This window comes from Rhineura floridana, chromosome 6 (genome assembly GCF_030035675.1).
Source record: "Rhineura floridana isolate rRhiFlo1 chromosome 6, rRhiFlo1.hap2, whole genome shotgun sequence".
NCBI classification, from domain to species: domain Eukaryota; kingdom Metazoa; phylum Chordata; class Lepidosauria; order Squamata; family Rhineuridae; genus Rhineura; species Rhineura floridana.
In genome coordinates, this window is record NC_084485.1 from 3,704,545 (window position 1) to 3,714,763 (window position 10,219).

The following is a 10,219-nucleotide window of genomic DNA, read 5'->3' on the forward strand; positions in this document are numbered from 1 at the left end:
CTGAATAGGGTTCCTGGCCCTTGGTCTGGGTGCCGGGGCTCAGAAGCTGTCAGTGGCAGGCTATTAACCCTGATGGCTTTGCTCTACCTCCCCTGTCGGAGGCAGTACACTTGGGAACAGCAGTTGCTGGAAACTGCTGGAGGGGAGAGTGCTCTTGTGCTCAGGGCCTGCTTGCAGGTTTCCTTTTGGGGCATCTAGTTGGCCACTATGAGAACAGGATGATGGACTGGATGGGCTACTGCCCTGATCCAGCAGGCTCTTCTTATGTGCTGAATTTCAGATTTCGACTGGACATCAGGAAAAACTTACTAACTGTTAGAGCCATACGACAATGGAACCAATGACCTAGAGAGGTAGTGGGCTCTCCGACACTGGAGGCATTCAAGAGGCAGCTGGACAGCCATCTGTCGGGAATGCTTTGACTTGGATTCCTGCATTGTGCAGGGGGTTGGACTTGATGGCCTTGTAGGCCCCTTCCAACTCTATGATTCTATGATTCTATGAAGGCCCTGTCTAGTGTATGTAGCAGTCTAACTCCAGAAAGATGCTGACATGTGGAGCAGCCCCTCCTCAGTAGAGGGCACTGAGCCTGGGCATTTGGGGGTAGGCAGCCCTGGGCATGCCCCAGTCTCAATCCAATTGCTTTAGGTGATAACCAGCACTTCAAACTGGGTTTGGAAACACATCAGGAGCCAGTGCAGATCAAACATCAGAGAAATGCACTCCCCATCAGTAAGAATCTCAGACTGGAAAGTATGCATAGAAACAAGACAAATAGGAAACTCAGGCTCATTCACAGCTGATCGTTTGTGATTATTTGGCTTTTGAAGAGCTTTATTTGATTGCTATATTTTTATATGAATTTATATTGATTGGTTTCCTGGTCTGCTTAGAGCTAATTGTTTATACTACTTTTATAAATAAATAAACTCAGCAGCTCATGGGTAGGACACGTGGTGAGCATGCTGAAGGCTCCTAATTTAAAACTCACAATTTCACCAGTTTTTTTGATCTATGGGGCTGAAGCCAAGGAAAACATCTCTGTATGGGGCCTTTATCGGAGAGCTGCCTTTCACAGAAGACAAGACTGGGCTTGATGGCTGACTCAAATATAAAGCCATAGGTTGAAATCTGGCTCCTTCTCTCCCTCAACTGTTGCCGTTCAAGCTGGTCATCATAAGACTTTTCTGACTGGAAGAACTGGTGCCCCGTTTTCTTCATATCCTTTTTTTCCTTTCCTGCCGGATCTTCTAGCTGTAAGTCTGCAAGCAGAGTCTTGGTTGTTGTTGATCTTACGTAAGCTGCTCGGAAAGCCTTTTTGTCCAAAGTAAAATACCTTTAAATTAATGCATAAACAAACATGTTGGGAGTGACTGACTCTTTGCTTAGAATTCTTGGCAAAACAGCCCAGACCACATTCTCTTCCTCCATTTCCTTTCCTCCACGATCATATCTTAATATTTTGCCCTGGGAGACAATTTACAATATGGTTTTTGAACTTAGCCATGATGAGTCACAATGACTGCATATGTTGGAGTATCAACTGTACTGGGGGGAAAAACCCCACTCATGGTGACTTCAAATGGAGCTCTCCTGTCTTTCCCCCTCCCAATAAGGGTGGTTTTCCCTTTTCTTTTGAAGACACCAAGTGAGATTATGTTTTCTGAAGAGGGGCCTACCATTGACTGTTAGTTGGACAAGCAAGTTTTTTGGCACTGGTTACTTATCGAGACACTTTGGACCAGCCTTCTCCAAGCAGGCCTCCTTCCAAATGGTTTGGACTACAACTCTCACCTAGTTGGGGAACTCCTTTTTAGGAGATCTAGCCCTCCTTGATTCTCACTGCTTGGTGATATTGGAAAGAGAAGTGAGAGAACATATTGGCCAGTCAGCAAAACTGCTTGCCCGAATCTGCCTTTTGTGCTCTGTAAATATGGTGGTGTGAATTTGTCCACTGGTTGGTTTATGGTTCATCTTTTTGTGTCCCCTCCAGTCATTTCTGTTGGGAGGTGCCATGTTAGCTGTGATGTTTCCAAAATAGCACACAATCAAATGGTCGGACTCTGCATGGTTCAAAGATTTTGTAAGGCCCAGATGGAAAAAATAAATGAAATGAAATAAAAGCTCTGGCTAGCTTCTGAGGCCATCCCTTTCCGTGGGTTCTATCCCATCCGTCGCCGTGATATGGCAGAGGTCCAGCCTAGGTGTGGTGCCAACTGTAACTTAAATAAAGGAAAGGCAGGGAAAGTGGAAACCGGCCTTGTCAGGGCTGGGTCATTTATTGGGTATGCGTGTGTGCTTGTTAAATTACTCAATAAAGTCTCCCTGTAAGTAAACTTTTGAATCTGTCTCATTGACTCCTTGGTATTGAACTTAAAACTTCAGCAAGCCCACGGCCAGGGATAAGACACATGGAGATCCTGATCAAGAGCAGACACAGGACGCGGACCCAGAATGGTACCCGGAGGGGGACGGGAACCTCCCTCTTCCCCTTCCTCTCCACACATGCCCAATTTAGCTGGTCTTCCCCTGACAGACACATGCCCTGTGACCTGACAGTCCAAATGAGGGGACCTACCTGCCTTCGTGATCTCCCCCCACCAATTAAATTAGCATTCATTATTAGTGGCCAAGCTAAAAGCAGGTGCTCCAGGGAGATTCCTGGTCTCTGCTCTCTTGCAAAGGAAGATCAACCTTGCCCACTTCCTCAGCCTCCACATGCTCTGGTTGTTGATGCTGGAGGCCAGGGCGTATGGGGGCTTCATGTCGGGTGGGACAAATTCAACTAGGAGATGACTTTTGAGTGAAAGGACTGCAAGGCCAGTTCAGTTCTGGTCCTGAAAGCAAATTCCCAGGCTCAAAATGTGCACCCAGTGTAGTAGTAGTAGTAGTAGTAGTAGTAGTAGTAGTAGTAGTAGTAATAATAATAATAATAATAATAATAATAAAAGTCTTCTGCACCTGACACTGGTTGGCAGCTCTTAGGGTTCTAGTGCACAAACCAAAGTCAGTTTGAGGAACCTGACATGTGGTCAACCCTGCTCTAGCATTCATGTGTGAGGAAAACTGGTTATAGCTAATGTACAATGTTTGTGTTTGTGTGTGTAGTGGATGAAGTGGAGCTCTGGTCTCAGCCCATCGGGGCTCAATTGCAGCTTCCTGAATGCCTGACCTGTGTTCAGGTGATGGTGGAGGCCATTTCTTCTGAGATATTCCTGTCTAGATAGATCATAGAATCATAGAATAGTAGAGTTGGAAGGGGCCTATAAGGCCATCAAGTCCAACCCCCTGCTCAGTGCAGGTGATAACACAGAATGCAGAACAGGAGCAGCAGGCTGTAGGGAAGGCGTTGCCACAGGGTGGGCTACTTGGGGAAACGAATCCACATCCCATTTCGTGCACTGGGTGTGTGTGTGTGAAGCTTCTCATACTGGGATGGAATGGCATAAACTGGGAGTTGATGAGCATGGCTCCCTGGGAGAGGCATGGAGGACCAGGAATGCCAGGCCTTGGAGGAGATGCCGCTTCTGGCCACAGGCTGCCAGGGTCACACAGGGGCTGCTCAGTGGGGAATGAGGTTCCGGACACATGTCATGCGAAATAATGGGCTCAAGTTATGTTGCAGAGAAGCAAAGAAGTGCCTGAGTGAGATTTTTGTGTGTTTGAATCCTTGCTAAACAGCACGCCTTCCCTGGAATTAGTCACACTGAGACTTTAAGCTTCAAAATAAGAAATAACTACTTTATTCTGGAAGTACCTACTTAAAAGGAAAGAGTTCTACATCTAGCTAACTAGCTAAGTTGGAGACGCAAACACTAAGCCTAGTCTTTGCCCTGATGTTGTGTGAGGAGAGAGGCAGACAAAGAGAAGATCTCTCTCTCTCTCCTTCTCAAGAGAACGAAGAAGCGAGAAACTGCAGTCAGCATCCTAAGAATATCAGTTTACACAGGAAGGAAGAGTCAGCAGGAGATGAAAGGATAGGTACAGCCTAGGAATCAGGAGGTCTCCTCTCTATCTACCCTTTTTAACCCTATGCAGACCCAACCCACCAGTTCAAGCTGAACCATGTTCCAACAAGTTGCAGGAAGGCAGATTTCGACTGGACATCAGGAAAAACTTCCTAACTGTTAGAGCAGTACGACAATGGAGCCAATGACCTGGAGGGGGGGCTCTCCAACACCGGAGGCCTTCATAGGGCTGCTGGACAGCCACCTCTCGGGTGTACTTTAATTTGGATTCCTGCACTGAGCAGGGGGTTGGACTTGGTGGCCTTGTAGGCCCCTTTCAACTCTACGATTCTATGATTCCATGACTCTATGATGTCCACTATCCATCTTCTTCCACAGTCGCTCCTTTGTCAACACTGGTGTACCCTAGAAATCCCGTGGAACTGGGGGACCCCAACATCCTCATCTGCTTTGTGGGCCGCTTCTCTCCCCCAGTGCTGAACATCACCTGGCTGAAGAACAACAAGGTAGTCTCGCAGGGTGTGGAGGAGATGGACTTCTACCCCAGTGTGGACAACACCTTCTGCAAGTTCTCCTACCTCCCCTTCATCCCGGAGCAGGGGGACTTCTATGTCTGCCAAGTGGAGCACTGGGGTCTCCCCAAGGGGAAGATGGAGAAAATCTGGCGTAAGCAAGATGTGGTCTTGTCCCTGCTCTAAAAATCAGGAATCTAGATTCCGAACATAAGAAATACATTCTAAAGATCTGAGCAACTTAAACATGTTTCCTCTTTTGCACAATTTACTCTGGTTTTTCTAGCTGTAGGGGGAGGAAGGAGTTCAGCTGTCTTCTGGGGTTTCGTGAGAAATTGCTACTCATTTCAATTTTCAGGCATAGGGTCTAGTAACTTGCATTGTGTTTTTTTTATAAAGCAAAGATGGCAGTCTCAGAATGTGATGAATTCTGTGCCCCCAAATCTCCTTGTATGGTTTTGATCACTGAGTCCCATCCTGGATAAGATAAGCAACAAGTAGGCTGTGGGCACCTTTTGGGGTGACTGAGAGAACTTGGCAAGGCCTTTCTTGGGCAGGAAGGCGGTGACATGGATGCAGCTCAGCTTGGGATTCAGGGGGCAGATGGAGGGAGGTTGGCAGGACACCTAGATTCTCTCCTCAGCTGAAAAAGAACAGGGATGGAGGACACACGGACAGGCTCACACACTGTCCGCTCCTCCTCTCTGCAGATTCCAAGGAGCTGGCTCTCATTCCCGAGATGGCTGAGAAGTGTTCTGCGGTCTGGGCTTGTCCATTGGCATTCTGGGCATCATCGCTGGCCCCATCATCTTCATCAAGGCCATGAGGATGAACGAGGGCAGTAAGCATTGCAGGGGCCCCATGTGAGTCAGAAAGAGAGATCCCACCCGATGGACGTTGCCACAGCATGGAGATGGCAGCCGGCAAAAGAGAGGGAGCAGCTGGGGGTCCAGGGAGTTCCCAAAGGTTGATTTTATAGTCAGTGGTGGTGTCTATGCACTAAAAACAAAGAGTGGGGAATGTTAGCCATAAAAACAGGAGGGGAAAGGGGATCTCTCTCTGCAGCCATAAGGTCTAGAAACTTACCTTAAACATTTTTTTAAAAAGACATATTCTATTCTCTCAGTGCTACATGCTACACCAGACACCTGATTCCACAACAGCAAGATTGCAGACGGGCACTCAGAGGAGGAGATGGCTCCCAGCTAACCAGCCCCTCTCATTCCTTTCCAGATAATCAAGGAGCAGATAGATGACCCTTTCCTGACAGTTTCTCTGCAGCGCCCTGAAATGCATCTCCCAAGACTTTGTTTGTACAGTCAGCTGAAAGAACCTGCTACTTGCTTCCCCACATGCTCACCTGGCCTGCTCTGCCCTCCCCAAAGCATCCCACTGGCATCGAATGAGCAACAGACAGTCAGAGGCTGATGTGGCACCAGTGGATCTGGGGAACTCCAAGCTGGTGTATTCCAGCATCAGCCAAAGGGCTCAGATATGCCATACTTTTTAAAATATTGTTTCTGCTTGCCATAGGGCAGGATGAGGACCTCTGAGGGACGTTGTACTATTTCCATCCATGAGAAGTCCCCCCACCGTAACTTCTCAGATTTTAGTGGGCATGTCTTCTACATTTGGAAGCATCATATCACATTTTTAAAGGCTAGAAATATTTCAGTTTCTACAACAGAAGATTAAATGTTTTAGTATGCTATATTGTCTATGAAATATCAGGTACAGAATGCACACCCTTGTGAGGACCATGGCCCAGGAGGGGTTAATTCCCTCTCTTTTGAGCTACAGGGTTATGCAGGCGAGACCCACTGCTCAGGGGTGATAAGGCTGCACAGTGCCCAGGGCAGATTCTTTGGCTTGGACTTGGGGTGCCAATGCTCCTAGTCATGGGCTCTTCCCATCTGATGCCCAGGGGTGCAATTCTTTCTCCTGGCCCTGTCAGAGGCTGGTATGTCGTATTCTGGAGAGTAGGAGGGGGGATTCCTTTCTTGCATTGAGAGCATCTGCAGGGCACGAGGAGACCCTGTGGCAACAGCCACATTTGCAACAAAACATGGCGATTCATCCCCTCCCCCAATCACCCCCATGTTCAGTTTTTGGAGAGAGGCTTGCTCAGTTCTGTGCGTTGCGTTGCACTGCACTGACCTCAGGTGCCTGATCCATCACTATCTACATGCCCCAATATCATATTTGTCCAGTACAGGAAAATCCAGATCATGCCTGTCTGAAGTGAAGGCTCTCTTTTCTTCTGCAAAATATTCCAGGTGGCATCTGTACAATTCAAACTCTGTTTTTCATATACATGCTCCATGTTTCCAAAAACAATGAATAAAATTCACGTTTTCAGTTATTTTAATCTTCTGTCAAGCTCTGAATACATATTGCACCGCATAAAGGCAAATCGTTCAGGAAGGAAGCCTGCTTTGCAAACCATGCAAGGTTCTGAACCAAAAGGAGGTTTCCAGACGGGACTCATATCACAAATGACAAAGCAAGAACATTTGGGCCAGTTTGAATCAGGCAGGGCGGGGCTGAGAGAGAATGGGCATAAAACTGTGGTGCCATCAAGGTACATGTCACGTGTCCATATCATTCAACAAGTGTGGCTTCCCAGGGATTGCTCCTGGGTCTGGTGCTGTTCAACATCCCCTTTGAACTTCAGGAGGACAAAGGACACAAACTTGCAAGAGACCGCACAGCATGACGGAACTAGATTCAAACAGATGGCCTCGCTCTAAAGTGGTGTGATGAGGGAGGACCATATCATGGCATTAAGTGAGGACTGGCGGTGGGTGTCAGAGAGAGACCAAACCTCAGAGTGGGGGAGGGGCAAATGGAAATACAAAACACCAGGTCAGTACTGACTGATTTGAAGCAGGTGGGGGAACCCCCAGGCGCTGCTGAGCTACAACTCCCATCCTCCTCCTCCCTGGCCTTTGGCCATGCTTGCTGGGGCTGATGAGAGTTTTAGTTCAACAACATCTGGAGGGCCAAAGGTCCACTCAGCAGAAGTGGTCAGGAGGGCCCTGCAGAAGACCAGGGGGCTCAGGGGGGCCCCTGAGCATGGCACGGCTGGATGACCCAGTTCTGATGAAAGTGAACTAATGCTTCCTACCATCTAAACGGCCACTGAAGAAGGGGGCTCTGATAAAGGGTTAGGTCTGCAGCAGGCACCGAAAAGACAACAGAGGCCGCGCCTAATATTTAAGGGAAGGGAATTCCACAGGGTGGGTGCTGCCACCTAAAGATCCGCTTCCTACGTTGTGCGGAACAGACCTCCTGAGAAGATGGTATCTGCAGGATACAAATTTGTCAAAATGCAAACACAATTTGGGTTGGCCTTTCACAGTCCAATCCACTTCCTGTGTAGCATGGAAGAATTTACTAACATGCCTCTAAGCATATGGTGAGTGATGGCAACAGCTGCAATCAGGACTACATCTCCAAAGATGGAGAATTGCATTTTTTGTATGTTTGTTGGTGTTGTTCTTGCTTTGCTTCTTTCCTGTGTTACTACTGTTTCCACAAAGAATCTAACCTAGAAAATTATATATATATCATTATTCATCCTAGAAATCTGTGTCAAATTTATTTTTATTAATTTCAAAGCCTTTTTATTGGTTAATGTCATATGACGGTGCACGAGCTAGAGGGAGCCCCAGCTGACAAAGCGTCAAGGCCCCAGCTGACAAAGCGTCAAGGTGAGTTAAGCAGCAGAGCGAGTTCGGCAGCAGGGCGAGGAGGCCAGGGCCCCCCACTCTGCCCGTCTGTTCCCTGACCTCAACTAAACCGCTGTGAGAACAGGATGCTGGACTAGATGGGCCACTGGCCTGATCCAGCAGGCTCTTCTTATGTTCTTATGTTAGAGCCTTTTGTGTTTTAAACTGGAGGTTAGGTTCTGTTTCTACGTTGGCTGCATTAACAGTTGAATCTGAAACGGCAGTTTGATGTAAAATCAGACTAATTACAATATGTTGCTACTTAAGCAATGACTCCAGCTGTTGGAAAAAACAAACTGGGCATGCCCAAGATGCATCTGTTCAGCCAGCCTGCTATGCTTAAAGCACTCCACTTAAGGAAAGGTGGGCATGGTTAATTAAAAACATAGAGCTCACCTAGAAATTTTCTAGAGTATATTTTGTTGGAAATGGTGCAAGAGCAACTCCTGTTTTGTTCTTTTGTTTATGTTCCAGAAGGGAGACAGAGTTAGGGTCCTCCAGATGGATAGGCTTGATTACATTTACCTGTGATGCTGTATTGTTCAGTCTTAAGAACATAAGAAGAGGCTGCTGGATCAGGCCAGTGGCCCATCTAGTCCAGCATCCTGTTCTCACAGTGGCCAACCAGGTGCCTGGGGGAAGCCTGCAAGCAGGACCCGAGTGCAAGAACACTTTCCCCTCCTGAGGCTTCCAGCAACTGGTTTTCAGAAGCATGCTGCCTCTGACTAGGGTGGCAGAGCACAGCCATCACGGCTAGTAGCCATTGATAGCCCTGTCCTCCATGAATTTGTCTAATCTTCTTTTAAAGCCATCCAAGCTGGTGGCCATTACTGCATCTTGTGGGAGCAAATTCCATAGTTTAACTATGCGCTGAGTAAAGAAGTACTTCCTTTTGTCTGTCCTGAATCTTCCAGCATTCAGCTTCTTCACAATATGAATTTCTTTTTTAACCAACCAGTATTTACTGGTGCTTTTATGGATATTCTACTGACTTTATTAACATTTTGTATGTTGTATACTGCCTTGATATGTTTTTTAAAGTGTGGATTATAAATACGTCAATAAACAATGCATAAACAAACTTCACTCAGAAAGCAATACCAGCATATGGAAAACAAACACACCACATGCCCCAAGAGGCCCTGAGGCCAAATTATCTGAAGGTCAGCAGGGATGGGGCAGGGGAGGCATTTTTTCCATTCTTTCTCCCACACAAACACACAAATGTGAAATGGGGAAAAAAATTAAATTGGAGACTGGGGATTAAAAAACCCATCTGAAATATTTTCCTTTTTCAGAATGAGTGAAATATTTTTAAAGCTTTCATACTATGTCAGGTGTGGCGCAGGTAAAGGCAGGGCTTGGCCAAAAGGGGTTTTGTAGGCACTGATGACTGAAAGCCCCTGCAAAGCCTCTTGTGCAGTGCTTGCCAAGTGCCTGACAACCAGCTGATTGTCAGGTGTTTGGGAAATGTTTAACAAACCCTCTGCTCACCATGTGCATGTGTGTGCACATGCACACACATGTTAGGGGAACATAAATTGAGTGGTTAACGTGCATAACAACTGGCCACTGTGCAGGTTCACCAGGCCTCATGAATGTGCACACAATCTATCCATCAAGAGGGAATTGTGCATGTTTTTGTTGAGCCCCAGCTATCCCAAGCACATCAGGGAGAGTGGGCAGAGGAGGATGAGACTTTTGAGAGGTTTGAGGGAGGGGGGAGTGCTAGCAGCCCTCCAGTTTCTCTGGACAATCCCCCGGGTGACTTAGACCCCGCTCCACCTGAAGGCGCCTTGCCACCTGCAAGGGCTCCGCCAGAGCCGTTGGGGAGTGATCCCACGCTCACCCCAGGACTCCTTGCCTGGACCTTCAAATGTTTCCCCGCCAACTTGCTCCCTGCCTCCTGAAATCAAGCCAGCACCTAGCAAGTCTTTATTGTCCGATGAGCAGTCAGAAGCTTGCCCCCCCCTCACCCAGCACAAGACGACGCGAGAAGCGGGACAGT

General features: G+C 47.5%; 1 pseudogene; it reads left to right on the forward strand.

Annotated features, from left to right (window-relative positions):
• Positions 1-2,411: 2,411 nt before the first annotated feature.
• LOC133386489 (H-2 class II histocompatibility antigen, E-D alpha chain-like) lies at positions 2,412-5,347 on the forward strand (annotated as a pseudogene).
• Positions 5,348-10,219: the final 4,872 nt, after the last annotated feature.